Here is an 18,421-nt window from a genome sequence, read left to right as displayed (position 1 = left end):
GACAGGGCAGGTCTGCGAGTTGGCCAGCAGGCGGACCTGGAACTCCTACCTGTAGGAGTTCTAGCTTCACAGCTACAGAATCAACCTCTGAGCCCATCGAGGTCTGAGAAGAACGGTTTTGTTCAGAGAAGCAGGATCCGTTCTCTGTAGCCAACAGAAGATCAAAGCCTGGAGACGCGGGTCCACAGAGACAAGACAACAAGCCGGTGCACGGAGCTATTTGCAGGATTCTGAGCATTTCGCTGCGTGTGTGTGTTCAATGTCACTGGGCTGCCCACTTCCGCTTACACACGGGGAAGGAGACAAGAAGCCGTCTCCCCACGGGTGAACTTGGGAAAGATCCTGAGGACCTCCCGTGGCAGGGAGAACTTGCTCCTTCTCCGGGCCCCCAGGTGCAGTGCTGGGGTCTGCACAGGCACAGAGGAGAGAGGAGGACAGACCTGGATTGGCTCCCAGAGGCACACCCAGGACTGTTAGCTGGACAGGGACATGCACAGTTAGGTGATAGGGAGCTATTATTCTGGAAACAACTAACCATCAGGAATGTGAGATTCTGAATCTGGACCAGAGATCAGAAGACAGCCAAGACAGAATCTTAGGGGACCTGTGTTTAATGGGCAGGGGACAAGGGTGGTCAGTAAAGGAAGAGAGAGTGCCGGAATGGCCGTGAGCCACCTGCGATGGGGTGCGGTACGTCAGACGTCTCTCCTTCCTCTGATACTGCATTTTGCCCCACCGTCATCTCCGCCAGCAAGTGAGACTAGTCCAGATGTCCCGAGCGCCAGCCCCAGCACTGGGCGCTCAGCACGGACCATGCTGGACACGGCCCGCCCCTACCCCAGGAGAGAAGACACGGTTTCAGGGAAAAGCAAGTACTCGTCGGGCAAAAGGCCGGATGCGTTAGCTGTGTGATGCGGACACGAAAGCTTAAGGGGCATTTCTCGGAGAGAAAGGCACTTCCCTGGGGCAGTCCTGAGGGCATCCTGGAGGAGGCAGGCATTGATTTCAAAAGGCAGCGATGGAAAGACACAACTTTAGTCAGGAGCGAGTCAGGGGGAAGAGATGGGTTTAGAGGATGAGGAACAGTGGCCTCAAGGAGCTTACGGATGGCTCTTGACCAGGCTCACAGGGACCGTGGTGGAGTCGTGTCCTATTTACATGCTGGGGGCCCCGCACAGGAAATGACCTGCACACCCCTGGGGAAATAGTTCCTGTATTGGGGCTGTGGGTGGCTTGGTGGCTGGACTGTGTGTCCCCCAAATTCACATCCAAGTCCTGCCCCCGGAGCCTCGGACGCCATGTGAGCAGAGCATCATTGCAGATGGGATTCGTGGAGACGAGGGCTCCGGTGGGCCCCAGAGCAGCGGGACCGGTATCCTCAGGAAAGGGGAAATGCGGACACAGGCTGATGCCTGGATGGAAGGTGATGTGGAGAAGCACGAGGAAGACCGCGTCTGTGCGCGGGGAGGGCGGCTGGATCCCACCGTCCCTCACGGCCTCAGGAGGAGCCAGCCGGGCCCGCAGGCTGCTTCTGTCTGGGGAAGCAGATCCAACACCACCCCTCAGGCAGCCCTTCCTCCCCAAGCTCACAGACAGGTTAGAAGGACAGTCAGCCAAGGTCAATGGTCAGGGAGAGGCTCCTGGGGCTCCTGAAGGCCCAGGGGGAGGGGAAGCAGCCGCAGCGTCAGCGGTGTGGGGGCCCGGGGGCGCCTGGGGAAGGGCCAGCTGGTGCGGGGCCGTGAGAGAGACCTGGACTGTCCCCGCATGTGAGGCCCCTGTGTTGGCTGAAGGAGGAGCTTCACGGTCCCACACGGAGGCCCTCGAGGGGATCCCGCTGCGTGAGGTCGGTCAGCCAGAGAAAGATAAGCGCCACACGATTCCACCCAGATGTGGGACCTAAAAGCTATAACTGAGCCAAGGCAGACTCATAAATGCGGAGGGCAGTGTGGTGGCCGCTGGAGGGGAGGGATGAAACCAGCCAAGGGGATTCACGGGAACTATGTCATGGGGATGGGAACACAGTGCGGGGATACAGGGGTCTTTTCGTCTGGAACGGGGACGGGCTGACGCATGAGAAGGCAAGTCTGCCAGCTGGGTGCAGGCAGGACGGGGGCCAGCTGGCAGGTGCCCGTGGCGCAGTGACCCTGCGCGTGTGTATGCTGGGTTGGCGGGAGCCAGGCCGCCCCGCGGAGAGCCCTGCAGGGAAGCCCGGACGCTGTGGGGACCATCCCTCCCTCTCATGGGCGCGAGGTACGAGCAGCCACACGGCGGGGAATGAGGAGGACAGAACGGTCTCGGATGGACGCCGGTTCCGGATGCTAAGTGACTTTGGGAGCACACGCCTCCCTTCCCTGCTGGCAGACGGAACGCGGGCGAACCCGTTTTCTGTGGGTGCTCCTGGCTCCATCCTATGCCATTCCTCCTGCAGAGTTTCTGACCTGGGGCCAGTTTGCTCCGTGTCTGACCTCCCCCGGCCCTTCCCCTCCAGCACCCAGGCCCTCTGTCTGCTCTGGCTGCCCAAGGCCAGGCGCTGGGATGGGGCACGGGCATGGCACAAACCCAAATCCACTGTACCCGAGACTTCACCATCACCTCGGCGGGCCGCTTTCTGCCCCGCTGTCAGGCCTGAGAGGCCGGCGGGGGGAGAGGGGCCACTGATGGGGTGAGCGCATCAGCCAGTGCCGGGGGGCGGCCTCCGACGGGGCCTCCAGGATGCGCGTGGACCCTTCTGGCTGGAGATGTGGAGCCGAGGCAGGAACCTCCGGGAGACTGGCGCTGCCCCGTAGACTGCCCTGGGAGGCCGGAGCAGACCGCGGAGTCGGGCTGTGGACCCCTTAACCCCCGGGGCTCCTGGCCGCCCCTGCCCTGCGCATGCCCCCTCCCCAGTGGGTAAAGGGGGCTGGAGGGTCGTCGGAGCCCACGGGGCTATCCCCTCCTCACCACCGGACTTTGCTGAGTTTTGAAGAATGGATGAATTTGGGATCTCTGCATTCTGGAAGCCTTTTACCAAAGAGTCCCTGAACCGACGGACCGTGTCGAGGAGGGGTCATTCCCGGGTGCTCTCCAGTGGCTCTGGTGCAGCCCCGACTGCCCCCGAAGGAAGGGGAGGCTGTGGGGCCACCCCAGAGACGCGGTCAGCCAGACGGGAGCTCGTCGTGTGTGCGTCTCACGGCTGGTGGTTTCGGGGCTGCGTGCCTCCCTCTAAGGGTCCTGCAGCCCGTGAGACACAGCCCTACACCGCTTTACTGGTGAACTTAAACCGCAGGCGAGCATCTGGGTTTTGAAGGGGCGTCTGACCTTATGACGGCACCCTCGCACGGGTGGAGGGCGCGAGATTTCTTGACCACTAGTGCGTTTCCACAGGCCTTTTCAGTTCTCCCCAAACGGCATCATGCGTAGCTTCTAACTCCGAGGCCAAAGCCCGAGTCAGACCCCATCTGAAATGCCCCGAGCGGACTCACCGAGGCCCCACGGCCGCACAGCTGCTGGCCTTCTCGCTCGGACAAGACCGCTCCTCCTCCCAGACTCAGGAATCCGTGCGGCAGGAGGGCGGGGAGATGGGACAGGTGGGTGGCGTCTTCCAGTCTCTGGGGCCCGGTTTGGAGCCACGTGGCCCTCATGTCTCTGCCCCACAGGCTGGGTTTTTTAAGAAGTGTGTGCCCATCTCAGCCCCCGCTCAGTTGTTCCCTTCGGGCTGCAGCAGTTCCCATGGTTATCGTCTTCCTGTGCCCGCCGCCACGGAGGTGCCACTCGACCTTAGTTCACTGATTCGTCCCTTGGAATTGAAGGACGAGGCAGGAGGATGTGTCTGGGACATCCCAGACGTAGTCTGTCCACCTGTACCCAGGCGACGTTGAAAGCCACAGGGCGGTCAGGCTTTGGGGTGATTCTGCCACTCAGCCTCACAGCTGACCCCAGATTTCACCTCCAAAGAACGCACCTCCCTCGTCGCAGTCACTGTGCTCCCGGCTGGGGCTGTGTCTGCTTCCGTCTCTCCGAGTTCGCCGCTCTGCCACGTTAACAATGCCGAAGAGAGTGCCTACACCCACCCCGGTGCCCCGGGGGCTCCTCACCGCCGCCCGCCGCTCTCTGCACACGCTGGTGTGGGGGTGTCTGTAACGTCCCCTCGATGTAGGGCTTGCTTCCCACGTGTCACCTCGGGGGCTGCTTCCCCACCTCGCCGTTGAGTCATCACCCAGGGGTTTTTATAGGGGATGAAGCTAAGAAGTGCTTCGGGACCTGGACGGGATGCTCAGCCATGGACGTGACCACTCTGCGAGCCGACAGGTGCTGGGGGCTTGCCTGGGGCACGGGGCATCGAGGACCCGTGGACTCAGACGCAGCAAGCATTCAACCCGGAGGTCATCCACGGAGGGCGGCCAGCTCTGTTCTCAGCGCCGCCCGAGTCCAGCCGTGCTAATGACTTCACACGTGTTGTGGCTTCAGTGACTCTGGGGTCCCGGATGGAGACACACCGTGTCGGCGTGAAGGAGGGATGCTGACAGTCTGAGCCTCCCTGGGCGTTGAGATTCGCATGGAGAACACCTTCAGCAGGTGCATACAATGCCAGCCTCCTCCCTCCCTGAACGCGCCACAGCCAGAGACCCGAGTCGAGCTCCTTGAAGCTTGCTTTGACGACACTCTGTGACCGTCTGTGCACCAGTCTGTTCGTGTGACCAGCGGTTTTGTCCCAGCCGATGTCCCAGTCCCGGGACTCTTTCTGGGACCAAGAGGTGGCTGCGAGGAAGGAAGCTCAAGGAAGCCCAGGGTGCGGGCCGGCGTGTGGCGGTGCCCCCCGGGGAGCCAGTCTGCGCAGAGCCGTGGAGGACAGCGGGTGCGAGAAGCCGCTTTCCAGTAAGGTCGCAGCTGAGGGAGCGGGGCTGACAGGACATTCGGCACTGCGGTCCACCGTGGGGAGAAACTACAGGGATTCTTTTTTCCCAGTTCAGTCCCTGGAGCAGCTCCTTCTCCCACGAGAGAAAGAGAAGGCCTCCCGTCTGCCCAGCGGTGCGCCTCGTTCTCGGCTGGGCCGGAACTGGTTGGGCGTGGACGCCGGAGCGTCTCCAGCCTTGGCCACACGCACCGGCTGCCCAGCGTCTCACCAGCACCGTCTCGTCAGTCCTGCTCAGCCGTGCTGGGATTCGGCTTCATCCCCATTTCACGGAGGCTGCAGAGGAGGACCAGGGAGCTTTGGCAACCTGCCTGAGGTCACGGGGCCGGAAACCCGAGGAGCTGGAGCGGCGGCCCCGGCGGGAGGGTGACGGCGAGTGTGTCCTGCGGCCCCGACGGTTCTAGTCCACTAGAAACACGCTCTGCTCTTTGATTGCGTTACAAATCCCGCAGGTGTGGGGCTCACACGCACAGCCTGGGGATGGGGCTTCGTTAAGGCATGGGTTGGCTAAGCCCCCAAATGACCCTATTTTATCTCCGACGGATCACTTTTGGTCCTATATAAATAAGGACATAATTAGAGATGGGGAGCCTGACTTCGTCACAGCGTGAGCCCAAGTGGGATTGTGAGAACCCACGACTCCAGACGGCAGACTCTGCAGAGCCCACTTAGACCTGATGGCCTCCCCCTTTCCGATCCAAGAGGAAGAAGGCAGGTACCCTCTTTACTGAAGTCTGCACGTTGAAGAAAAATGACTGCAATTCAACAAGCTAAGAAAAAGTCAAAGCCCATCGTGGTATTCAGTATTTTTCCTCCCACTTGTTTTCAGGACAGGATCCCCGGAAGCGAGCCGAGGTCCTGGAAGGTGATTATAAAACTCAAGGACTCTGGGTTCTACCAGATCTAAACAGACGGGCAGCCCGGCTCTGGCCTCTTGTACCGAGAACGCTTCGCCTCCAGGCTTCCCGCCTTGGGAACGAACGATTCTGGGAAGCGCACGGTTATCATGAGTACCGGGAACGGTAACCCAGGAGGGTTAATGCTTCCTCTCGTTATGCTTAGCTTTCTCGGGGGATATCGTCAAGTAGCCGACGGGACATCCCAGTGAGCCATGGCGCCGCGTGGGGGTGCTTCTCCCGCTCGTGCTCACCGAAGACCGGACGGGTGAAACTGGGGCCCTGACACAGAAGATATGAGGCTCTGACCAGTGAACTTGCAACATTCTCTGGGGCTTTCGAATTAAATGTGGACTTACTTTAATAATGGCTTTAATTACTTCCGTTATGATTCTACCTTTGAACTCACGACCAACAAGCATCGCGGCGACTGCACGTCCCTTTGTCCCCCTAGTCCTGGGACAACTCAAGCGTTCCTTCCCCGTAGACAGTTTTACTCAGCGGTGAACAGGCACTTCGCACCTAACGGGACAATTTCCTTCCGCAGAGAACTTCAGCGCCGGCTGCCCTGAAGGCCGGCGTGACACGGTCCACCGTGGACTTGGTAACGCAGCCTGTCGAGCTGCGGGGGCAGGGGTCTCCCACAGGCCGCACCCCCTTCGTCCCCACCCGCCAGGCTGTTAAAGCAGATACTCCGTTTTCATAATATGTCACCAAGGCCAGCAAGGACAGAGGCCTGTGCGTGTGAGTCGGAATCGGAAGGTTCCCAGCGAAGGCCCAGCCCCCTCCCTGAGCTGCAACCTTGCTGGAAACCTGCTTCCCAGGACCTTGGAACGGGACCTTGTCTGTAAGTTTTTGTCCAGACTTCACTTATTTATTCGAGTGCGTGAGAGAGCACACGTGTACGTGTAGCGGGGCTGGGTGGCAGAGGGACAGGGAGAAGCAGGCCCCACGTTGGGCAGGGAGCTCACAGGGGACTCGATCCCGGGACCCTGGGATCATGACCTGAGCCGAAGGCAGATGCTCAACTGATGGAGCCCCCCGGCGCCCAGAATGTGACCTTATTAGGACAGAGGCCTTTGCAGATGTGGTTAGCTAAGATGAGGTCAGGTGGGGCTCGAGGGAGCCCCCAGCCGGGTATGACCAGTGTCCTTTAAGGAAGAGACGCGGAGACAGACACAGGAGCAGGACGACCACGGGACAACAGAGCCAGAGAGGGAGTGATGCTCCCGTGAGCCAAGGACCACCAAGGCTGCCCACGGCCACCGGAGGCTGGGGGGCTGGAGCGCAGCCTCCCCCACAGCCTCAGGAGGAGGCCGACAGCTCATCTCGGGCTCCCGACCTCCACCCTGCGAGGCCATCGCAGTCGGCCTGTGGCGCTCCGTCACCGTCGCCCTAGGACACCGACACCTGCTCTCGCCCACCTTATTCCTCTCTTTCTTCAGATCTAAGCGTCTGGTCGAAGCGAAACAGAAGGCGTGTGCTGTGTGCACAACAGAGGAGCGCGGCTGGGTCAGACTCGAGGCAAAGTGGTCCCATGAGGTGACGTGTTGGTGCGCACGAGGCAAACGACTAGTTTGAAGGCACGTTTGCTTGTCGTGAGTTCTCCTGCGTGACGTGGGGCCGCCTGCTGGGGCTGAGCGGGGCGGTGGCGTCCCACCCCGTGTGCGTGCGTGTGTTCCGTGCTCATACGTGTCGTATCAACGTGCAGGGCCACGTGTACTGCTCAGCGCTACTACTAAACCCTACTAAACCCTTCGTCCCTGCTGGAACGAAGCCGTGGCTACGCCCTGCGTTTCCAGGGACTGAAACCCACGGAGAAATGGAACATAACTGTCTGCCCCTGGTGCCAGAGGCAGAAGCTCACTACGCGGTGGAAAAATCCCAGGAGGAGACCTTCCTTCTTCTCTTCTCTCTGGCCAGGGTCTGTGAGGCCTCAGAGCATCGGAACCCAGCGCAGGACGGCCCGCGCGGGGCTCCGATTCAGCCCTGGGTCCGCAGGGAAGGAGCGGACCCCGAGGGGCTGACCCAGCGGCCAGGCCCTCCCTTGGCTGCCCCGTGGTGTGGGCACCTGCTTACCTGGGGCAGCCTCACTTCCCAAACCGGAGAGGAAAGCAGACGGAGACACGGCTCCGGGTGACGTGAAAGGAGAGTTTTCTAGATAACAGAGAGCCGTCCCTGGCTCTCCCCCTCCATCATTCCACTCTGGTCCCTTCTGCCCACTCCCGGGCCACGCCCTGCTGAATTCGTCTCTGCTTCTGTTGGACATTTAGTCACGCAAGCCTCCTTGTTCTCTCTTGCGGCCCAGCACCTCCCCAGACCTGGCACGGCCACGCCCTCTCCTCCCGACCTCCCCAGCACGCAGCCACCCTGGGCCGACACACAAGCCTTAGAGCGGGGAATCCCAGCACAGCCGGGTCTGGGCCTGGAGCCTGGAACGTAAAGCAGACACACACTTCGCTGTCGGGCCAAGGCTGCCGTGTGGCCTCAGAGCCCTCTTTCTCACACAAACAACTTCGACCCCCTGCGCGCCTTCCAGGTTTCTTTAAACCGAAGCCATTAAAACCACGACGTTCAGCGTTCCGAAAGCAGGCTCTAGCTTTCTGTGATTTTCCCTGGTCGCTGACTCTGGTCCGGCCGTAGGTGATTCCGTATTTTTAAAAACCGGCTTGCTCTTATGTAGTCTTTTCAAAATAGTCTGTTTTGTTTTCAGAGAAAAAACAAGTCCTTATTTTTTTGCACTCGTGTTTCACAGCTCGCACAACATCTAGCCCCATCTCAGAACGGCAGCGGAGATGGCGAATGGCACGGACGTGGCCTCGGAGAGGGGCTTCGCGGGGGGGGAGGTGGGCGACGCTGGCTGAGGCGAGGTGGCTCAGACTCTCAGTAGGAGACCACTATGTCAGCACCTAACGCAAGATCCGGAGACTCGTCAGTCCCACTGTGACCTGTCGCTGAGACCACGGAGAGCAGGACTTGCGTGTCCTCAGGCACACAGAGGAGGGACCACGTGAGGTCTGGAGGCGGCGGTCACTCCCCGAGGGGTCACCTTTCACACTGTACGGTGCATCAAGTCACCGCGATGTCCCCCGTCAGTCTCTAGCGGTTTGTGAAGCCCACTCGATCCGTCTACAGCAGAAGATGGCAGGGACAGCTCTTCTCCGCTCTGCCACTGAAAAATACGAAGTCACTGGTGCACTTTGGAGGTCTCCTCGCTCCTTATCCATTCAGTCCCTCCCTGAATTGTCAGTCCTTGAACTGAGTCAGCCGACTTTAATTCTGGATACAAATTTTCCTACCAACCGTCCTTGCCTAGGCTAAGTGGGATCTTCGGTGGGGGTGGCGATGGGGACGGGGAGATCGTTTTGGGGAAAAGAACGAATGACTTCACCAGAGTTTCTTAGGCTTTGTTTGGCAGGAACCAATTGCACTGAACTCGCAGGGGTGAGTGCAAAGCCCACGAAGGGAGAACTTAAAACTCGCTGTCCCAGTAGATCCACAGGCCGGAGAAGGAACTCGGCCCCAACCCACAACCCACGCTCACCCGTCCGCTGTGCTTCTCTTCCGTTTGTTGTGGTAAGAGACAGGCAGCAGGAGGCTCTGCCATTTTAGACGTTTCTACGTGTGTAATTCCGTGACATTAATTACATTCCCAGTGTTACACGCTCACCACTGATGTTTCCAGAACTTTCCATCCCCCAAATAGAAACTCAGTGTGCATTAAGCAAGGACTTCCCCCTCTCACCCCTTGACCCCAGAGCCCCGTCTCCTTCAGCTTTTGTTCGATGAGATCCGGCTCTCCTGCTCACGTGCTCCGGTCTGGCCACAGTTACTCGACGAGGCAATGACGGCTCCTGGTTCTATGGAGCTTCACACCGAAGCGCCTCCGTCGTACGCGCGCGTCTTATCAATAAATGAGTTCATGAAAATTGTCTTCTTGGGCTTACTTGAATCCAATAGTGTTATAAATTATCTGGGGAAAATGCAGTGGGCGGGTGGTGGGAGGGGACAGGAGGTATTTCGGTACAGACCCGTAGCACGGAGACGACGACGTCGATTTTACACTTTGGATCCCCCCAGGGCAAAATCCACACAGATCACTCCAAAACTTTTATGCCTGGGAAAAGTTGTCATCATTTTCCTTGGGCATAAAAGTGCTTTCTTTCTGAGCCAGTAAGAGCATCGGACAAATTCGAGCTCGGCGGAGCACGTTCCCATCGAAGGCTGTCTGTCCCAGCAGATTTCCACACATCGTTACAAACCCGTCCGCAGAAGCTCCAGCCCACTCAGAACTGATTTATTCCGGGTCAGGGAAAATTCCTGCCAATATTAGAAATTTGAATTATCAAATAAATGCCGATGGAGAAAAAAATCAGTGTTTCTGGAATCGTGCTAAGCTGTTAGCACACGAGAACAGCAGTGACGTGCTTAAGAGCTGGGGCGCTCGGGGTTCTTGCGGCCTCATCCCATGCCCTTCTCCGTAAGCCACACTTCATAAATGCAAACATCTGTAAAAGCAAGTAAATACGTCTAAGAGTATAGTTTCTTTGAGTCCTCATGCTGACTTCTCAAAACACGTCTCATAAAAAATAAAATCCCATTCGGAGATGTACGCGTTCCACCCGACTTCGAGAAGGAAAAGCGATATCCGTGTCCTTCACCACGAGGAGATGCCAGGCTGGCCACAATCCTGAGGCGCGTGCAGCGTGACAGCGGCTGCTTCTCGGAGGCGCTCGGAAGCAGCTCGGATCCTGGGAGCAAAGAGTGTGCTCGCAGAGTACGATCTGGCTGGTGCAGCGCTCTTTGCTAAAGGCTGTGAGGTCTTAGCCTAATAAGCATAATCTCATTACACTGCAAATAAAAGTTTCCTATTTATCTCCAGATTTCAAATGAATCTAATAAGGCTTATGATACAGCCACCCAATACCCTAATCATATTTCTGCCTATCTAAAAGCAATCAGTAATGGTGTTACAGCAGAACGTGCTGACACAGAAAGGAGAATGAGAGCCCAGCTGTACTAATTAAATTAAATGCTAGGCTGATGGAATACATTTGCCGCAGCCGGGAGAGTATGGGTGCAGAATTAATAAGCATTACGGCTCAGAGCGAGAGATGATATCATAATGGCCGCCCGGTTTTGATGTTGAGAGCCTCATTCAGATTCAATGTACCATAATGTACGGGCCTGACAGCTGCTTACAGAGGTGCCGAGCCTTGAACAAATTACCCGGGAACTTTCTCGTTTCCATGCTCCTCACCGAGGGACGCGACTGCTTGCCGGGCCCCCGCTGCCTAAAACCCGCCCAGGCCCTGCTCCCGGGAGGCGATCTGCTTGTCCCTGCCGGCCGCCTGGCCGGCCCCGGCTCTGCTGTCCCCCGGCTGGGACGTTTCGGTGTCCTCTTCGGTCGCTTTTGGATTAAAACTGCGGATGGCACGGCGTCAGCACGGGTGGGAAGAGATTGCGCTGGCATCAGCTTGTCCTCGGGGGCCGTCCCCGCATCTCCCCGGGAAAGCCAGGGCCCGGGGTGGTGCTGGCACAGGGGGCCCGGCCGTGTGGCCCCCGGGGAGCGCGGCGGGGACGGCGGGCCAGGGGCCTCCCGGTGCCAGCGCCGCACAATCTCCTGCTCATGGATGAACCGCGCTATCTCGCCAGCCGCGGTGGCGGAGCCCTGGTGCCAGCCGGCCGGCCGCGACTCATTATCATGAGAATTTTGACAGGATATTAAATTCACTAATCCTGAACTTTCCGGACTGACCCTCACGGGAGCAGACAATGCTGGTGTCTGCCGGGAAAATGTTCTCTCCGCGTTCTCCTTCCTCTGCCTTCTCTCCTCCCGCGAGCCCGCGTGTGCCTGCCGCCCCCAGGCCCCCACCTCCAGTACCCCCAGCCTGGGCTGCAGGCCGCCCTCCCCCCGGACGCGCGCTCCCTGCGGCAGTAAATCCTAAGAGGACGCCGCGTCCCCGCCCTTGGTCGGTAGGTGTCTGCGAACCCAAACTCTGGGCGCATCCTTTTGAATGCACCGGGCAGAGCCGAGGGTGACCCATGGGTCTGCAGGCGAACGTGACGGCGCGGCTATGGTTTGGGACACTTGGACCTGAGGCGCGTGACGGACCCACGGAGACACACCTGCACGCCGGCCGCGGCCTGGCTCCAACCCGCACACGTGCGCGTGCTCAGGCGAAGTCACGCCTGTGCACACAGGGCCCCTGCCCTGGCATGGGGTCGCACGGCCGTGGTCCCCTGGGACGCACCCCAGGAAGAGGCAGCCCCACGCCGATTCCACGCGCCGAAATCCCAGAGAGGCCCGCACACGCTCGTGTGTGCTCTGAGCTCCCTGCCTCCCCGCCTGCTCGCTGTCACTGCCCCGCAAGTCAGACACCGCACATACGTTGTGACAGCAACTGGTACTCCTTGTTTATTCCGTCTATAAATAACCCGCAGCAGACCCTATGAATATTTTTAGAAAGTTTCGGGCATCACAGTGGAATCCGGCATCCGCCCATTCATAAGCTTTCTGTGCTGCAGAAAAACAAAACGCGGCACAGATTTCCCCTGACATTCTGCCAGTGTGATCTCTAAATAATTCAGCATTAAAATCTGGTCAGCGCTCCTACCTCCCCGAAAAACTCCTGCAAATACGGTGCCAATTAAGTTGCTGAAAACAGCAGATTTCCACTGATACTCTACAGATAAAGCTGACCATTAAATCCCCATTTAACGTCCAGGCAGCGGGAGCCGCTGACAGCCTGCAAAGCTTGTAATCTCATTTAACCCCTCCTGTCACGAGCAGGCCTACCCCGTTAGCTTAATGCCACCAAATTAGACCTGGCATGGCAACAAGAGAAAGAAAAACCTCTTTAGCTTAAAAGTCAGGCCACAGTGGGCAACCCTGACCTTCAGCATGGCCCGCTCACCCACTCCGTTCTCCAGGGACCCTGGAGACATTTACCCTGAGAAAGGAAGAGAGAAGGACAGAGGTGGTGGGGGGCCCCGGCCAAGAGGCACTTGGATTTCCCTGGGGGCAAATTACAGAGAATTTTCCTAGACAATGGAAGGAAATTTCACCTGGGCTTTTTCAAGTCTTTCTTTGGTAATAAAAGATGAACCCCGATGGCTCTGTTCAAACTCTTTTGGCTCAATATTTCTCTTTGCCTGCAGTGGCCTCTGACTTCGAAGCCAGGGGACGCCTCTGTTGGAACACAGAGTTCCCCACTCCCTGCCTGAGACAGTGTGCATTTTAAATGAGGTCATCCTGGCTGGGGGCGGACGCCTTCAAAGCCCGCGTTGGAACTGGCATTTACTGGAGTCTGTTTTCATAAGGAAATCGGCGCCTCTGACAGCTAGGGCTCTCGGCTCTTTCCCCCGTCCGACTGATTTTGTTGAGTGGGTGGTGGCGACCATGGGGTCCCAGCAGAGATGCTGGGGGAGGGCTCTTCGGGTCGAACCCGGGCTACCCTTAGAGAAAGAGCCACCCCACGCTTCACGCCTCCCTGAGCATCCCAAGCCCACGACGACACCAGGGCATACTCTGTTTCAAAGGAAAAATAACCCTTTCTCCATTTCAACAAGCTTCCTTCCCACGTATTAAGTAAGGTTTTTGTTTCTTTTTCCCCTGAAAAAGTAAAACACGGTTTCAGGCCAAAAGTCAGAGGGACGTCTCCCGAAGCTTGCCTCCGTGTCTCTAGCGCGTCTTCTGACCGGAGGACCCCAGACACGGCGGCAGCCTCAGAATGCTGCCGCCGGTCTTCCCTTGCCTGGCTTCCAAACATTCGTGACGGCGCAGACCACAGGCTTCTAGAAGTCCTGGCAGCGCGTAACAGACACAGAGAGAGCCAGAGCCAGAGCGCGGGGACAGAGATGGGGCGAGAGCTGCCCGTCTGTGCCCGAGGGGCCCACGTCAGGAGGAAGCAAACCGGCAAACGTATGGATACATTCTGTTCTGCAAAAAGGACAGAGAAGCCAAGATGCTTGCAAGCGGGAAACTTCTGGGCCTCCCAGGCCGTCAGCACGCCGCCCTGTGGTGCCCCCGGCCGGGCCCTGACCCTGAGCGGCTGCGGCCCCCCACCGCGCCTCCCGGGACTCACCTGCTCCCGTTCCCAGGGCCCACGCAGCAGGAAGGGACTTTCGGCGCGTCTGGGAACCGCAGCCCTCTCCGCCGCGGACCGGTACCGGCCGCGGGCTGGCTCCGATTCCGGATCCCACCCCGTTATACGTGTATTTTTTTCTTTTCTCGCTCCTTGACCGAAGTTCGCTGCGATCGCTAGCAGAAGCTGCCTCAGTGTTCCGACTTCCCGGGGCTGCGGTGGCTGAAGCCCTGCCTGGCCGAGCCTTCCGGCGATGGAGCGGTTTATTTAATTTGTCAGGATAATGGGAGCGGCTGAATGAGAGGCAGAGAATGCAGTGTGGTATAAAAGAAACAAAGGCTGAAAGTACCACTATTTTGATTCCCTTTTTAAAATTACTTCCAAAGTGTGGTATCTATTGTGGAAAATAGTGCTGAACAAAGCACAGTGTCTTGGCAATATTCACGGAGCTTACTCACCCACAGCCGCTCTGCCCTACCCTCGGAGGTGGAATACACTTATAAATCATGTATTGGAGGGACTCGCGCTTCCATTGTGTCCCCAGTGTAAACAAAAAGGCAGACAGGAGCTGAATGGCATCCGGGCAGCGAGGCCGCGCCGGAGCAGCCGTTCCCCGGCGCTGCCGTTCCCCGGCGCTGGGGCGGGAGCGCCGAAGGCAGCCGAGCCCCACCGAGGGCTGCTCCACTTTCTCCCCTTCGCCCACCGCCCCCGACTGGAACCTGGAGCGATTTCCAGAAGCTTCGCTTGGGAAGCACAGGCTGGGGAGGCGCCCTGCCGCCGACACTCCCAGGAGGAAGGGCCGCCCCAGCTCTTCCGACGATTTCCGGAACCTTCCGCGTGGAGGGCCACCAGTGCCCCCGCGGGCAGCCGCTCGCACAAGTCTCAGCGCACTGTGCACGGGCCTCCTGGTGCCAGCGCAGGCCGGGCGGGCCCCCGCGGCGCGCGGCGAGAGCGCACGTCCAGCCGTCGGCGGGCACAGGGCACGGCCCCGGCCACGTTCTGCTGCCACACGCTTCTTCCGGGGACGCTGCCATGCACCGCACAAGTGAGAAAGGGGCCCTCGCGCCCCCCTTCCCTGCCAGTCTGGGAGGAAGCACTCTCTGACCATCCGTTTCCTCCGGTCAGACCTCTCCAGACGCTCGTGCCGATGGGGAAAACGAGCGCTTTCGCTGCAGTCCTGGCCTCTGACGGGGAAGCGGGTAGGATTGGGTTTTTCCCCGACGGGGCCGGGCCTGCCTTCTGGAGACCTGCCTCAGACGGCGTCTCGGCCCTTCTAGAAACTTGTACTGTACACGCTCACCCCGCACCAGCCGTCCCCGTCCCGGGGTGAACCACACCTGGACCCTGAGCACGGGCCTGCTCACGAGCTGTGTCTGCAAATGCGTGTTTTCGGAGTCACTTGCTTCTGCAGGGAAGGACCGCGTGGTCGCGGGAAGAGAGGCCTGGCCGCCACATCCGCGTGTCTGAGCCACCGCGGCCGAACCCAGGAGCCGTGAGGGGACCCAAGGGCATGTGGCGGGGCTCCTGTGTCCCTCAGGCTCGTTCGGGCGTCAGGTGCAGAACACATTTCACAAACCAACACGCCAAGGCTCCCAGAGGCGGAGGGGCCCGGCCCCGACAGTGCGTGGTGGGCAGTCTCCGTTCAGTCTACCTGGCCCCACAGTTTAGCTCCCATCCCAATTCCGCGAATTGATGCTCCTTACCTCAGGCTGAAAAACAAAAACCAAAAACCCAGCTCGTATCTCTAGTGGTTTTTTTGTATTTCCCCCATATGCTATTCTTCTTAAAAATGTATTGTAACTGAAAGTTGTACCTCTCCCCCATTTCACCTGGCCCCACTTCCAGGACGGCATTGTTTCCACGAGGTCGGTGTCTTCGGGTTCCACCGATAAGAGATGAGGCAGACTTGTAATCTCTATCTGTCAAAAAAATAAATCTTAAAGAAAAAAAAAAAAAGAGATGAGGCAGTTTTGTGTCTCTCGGATTTAGCTCATTCAGCACGACGTCCTCGGGCCGTCCACATTGTGGCGAACGGCAGACTTCCTCCCGAATAGTGTGTGCGTGCGCGGGTCTTCCCCCGAGCTTCTGCAGGCGCATGTCCCTCTTTCCACACCTCGGTCATCGCGACGATGCTGCTCTCGTACTGGGATTCCTGCGTGCTGTGTCCTGCGTGCTGTGTCCTGTGTCCTGTGTCCTGTGTCCTGCGTGCTGTGTCCTGTGTGCTGTGTCCTGAGGTCCTGCTACGTTTGGCCTTCCGAGGACCCTCCGTGCTGACGTCCAGAGCGGCCGCCCCAGACCGCCTTCCCACCAACAGCGCACGAGGGCTCCCCTTTCTCCGCATCCTCGCCAACACCTGTTGTCTCTTGTCTTTTGCTACGAGCGTGTCTTTCAGTGTTTTAAGGCTGGGCGTGCCCCCTGCCCGCCCAGTGTTCCCAGCTCCTCGCCAGCACGGCTGTGTGGCTGTCCTTAGCTCGGGGCCTGCCCGTGTCACAGTCCTGCTCTGGAGTTTCTTCTCGCTGCGGCACGAGAAACGCACCTGCCAGTGCGAGAAGGTGGACGACGAAATACCACCCAAGTGGCTCCGGATTCCGGTCTGGCTGTGACGGGGCCAGTGTCCAGCCTCGGAGCCCCGGCTCCCTGTCTCCGAAATGAGCACCGCGGGACACTCGTCGTTTGCAGTAACGGGAACAGAGTGTTAGGAGGGAAGCGTTCAGGATCGCTGAGTCAGAGCCTGAGACGGGTCCCACGAGGGGCACATCTCTTCTTAGCTGCATGAGCATCGAGCCCACATGGGTCTTGAAAGACAGAAGCGGAACCTGCATCCCTGAGCCCCGTGAGCTTCCAGAGCCCTCGTCCTCCTTCCCCGTGGCCCCGTGTGTATCAGGCCTCTTCGCTGTGGCCACCGTCGTCCACACCGGAGGCACGAGGAGAACCGGGCACATCTGAGACATCACGCTGGGGCACGCACGCCACTGTTCGACTCAAGTCTGCACACGGGGCTCCTGCGGGTGCGTGCAACAGTGTGTGTGTGACGGCGGGAGCTCGCCGACCAGCCGCCTGCCGCCTTCCTCTCGCGGTGGAGGACACGGGAACCCGTGAGCCTGGGTCGTGGAGCCTCACGGACCAGCGCCTGCTGGGTGTCACGGGATCCCGCTGGCCTAACTGTCCCATTTTACAGAGGGAGAAACCGAGATCCAGGAACTTTCTTTACTCGAGACTGGTTAGGAGACCAACAGGCATTAGACCTCAGATCTCTGAAGGCCCCCGATACTTGGAAATCTCCAGACACAGGGTCCCCGAGAAGCAGTGGCAAAAGCTACGAATGCGGTTACTTCCGAGGTGCAGACACGCCGAGAGACACCTGCTGTTGTCTAGAGTTTGAAGTTTTGCCGCGAGGTTCTCGGACCGTGAATGGCTCAACAACAACTCATCGGGGGAGCAGTGACGGGGACTCTGTGGCTTGGGGTGGGGGGGCTTCCTCTGTGCAACGTCCTTTCTGTTTGAGAGCGGCGTCCTGCGCACCGCGAGCGAAGTGGCCGGGCTCCTGGCCGCGTCAGAGCCCCGCCCCCGGCCCCGGGCTCCGTCCGCGGGGCTGCCCAGACCGGCCAGTGGCGGGGGAGGCCAGGCTCCGGCCCCCGTCCCTCCCTCAGCAGTGCAGAGACTCGTTTTCTAAGCGCCGGGTGCCACAGACGGCCACCGTCTGTAAGAGGCGGTTTCAAGGGTTTTGGCTTCTGGGGTCAGTCCGAGATTCGGAGGCCGGGACACTGGCTGGAGGCCAGGAAGTGAGTCTAGATCTCGCCTCAGGTTCTGGGGACACTGGTAGGTCCTCCGGCTCCAAATCCGTCTTGACGACTCATGTCTGTCGGCAACACCCCTCCCCCCACTCGCACGCTTCCGGAGACACGCGGGCCTGTGACATGTGTCCGGAGACGCCCTGGGGAAGGGGGTCAGTGTTACGTGAGCCTCTCTGGCTCCTAGGGAGAAAGATGCCACAGATTCTAGCCCGTCGAGGTCGACGTCTGCAGGGGCAGCCGGCAACGGCCGGTGAGCCGTCGCGACACCCGGGCCCTCCTCCCACTTCATCCACGTTAGCCGAGACCTTCCCGACCGTCCTGTTCGACTCCTGCGGGCCGCGGTCTCGCGAGGCAGGGAGTGTCACTGCTCTCCCCACTGCACGCCAGACCGTCACGTCCGACCCGTGGGAATCGGCAGTTTTGCGCTGAGGCACGGGTGGGAGGGTTTAGCCACCATCGCTCTGACTCTGAAAGTCTCGCCGAGAGCTGAAACAGCACGATTGCTTCACGAGGCGTCTCCTGAATTCCGTCTCCCGTTACTGGGCTCTGGGATGTCTAGATTTTCAAAGAAGGATTTCTGTTTCCCGAGGAAGAGTCACCAAAGGAGAAATTCACGTTATGAGCAGAGCACTCTGCCTGCTTTGCGGGACTAAACAGCAAACCCATTTAAAACATCAACTCGCCGGTCCCCAATTTTTTTCAGCTCCTCTTTCTCCCCCTTTTTTTCATGTGCTTTAAAATTCGCCGCGGTCT

Source organism: Meles meles, chromosome 14 (genome assembly GCF_922984935.1).
Source record: "Meles meles chromosome 14, mMelMel3.1 paternal haplotype, whole genome shotgun sequence".
NCBI classification, from domain to species: Eukaryota; Metazoa; Chordata; class Mammalia; order Carnivora; family Mustelidae; genus Meles; species Meles meles.
This window is presented reverse-complemented; position numbering follows the sequence as displayed.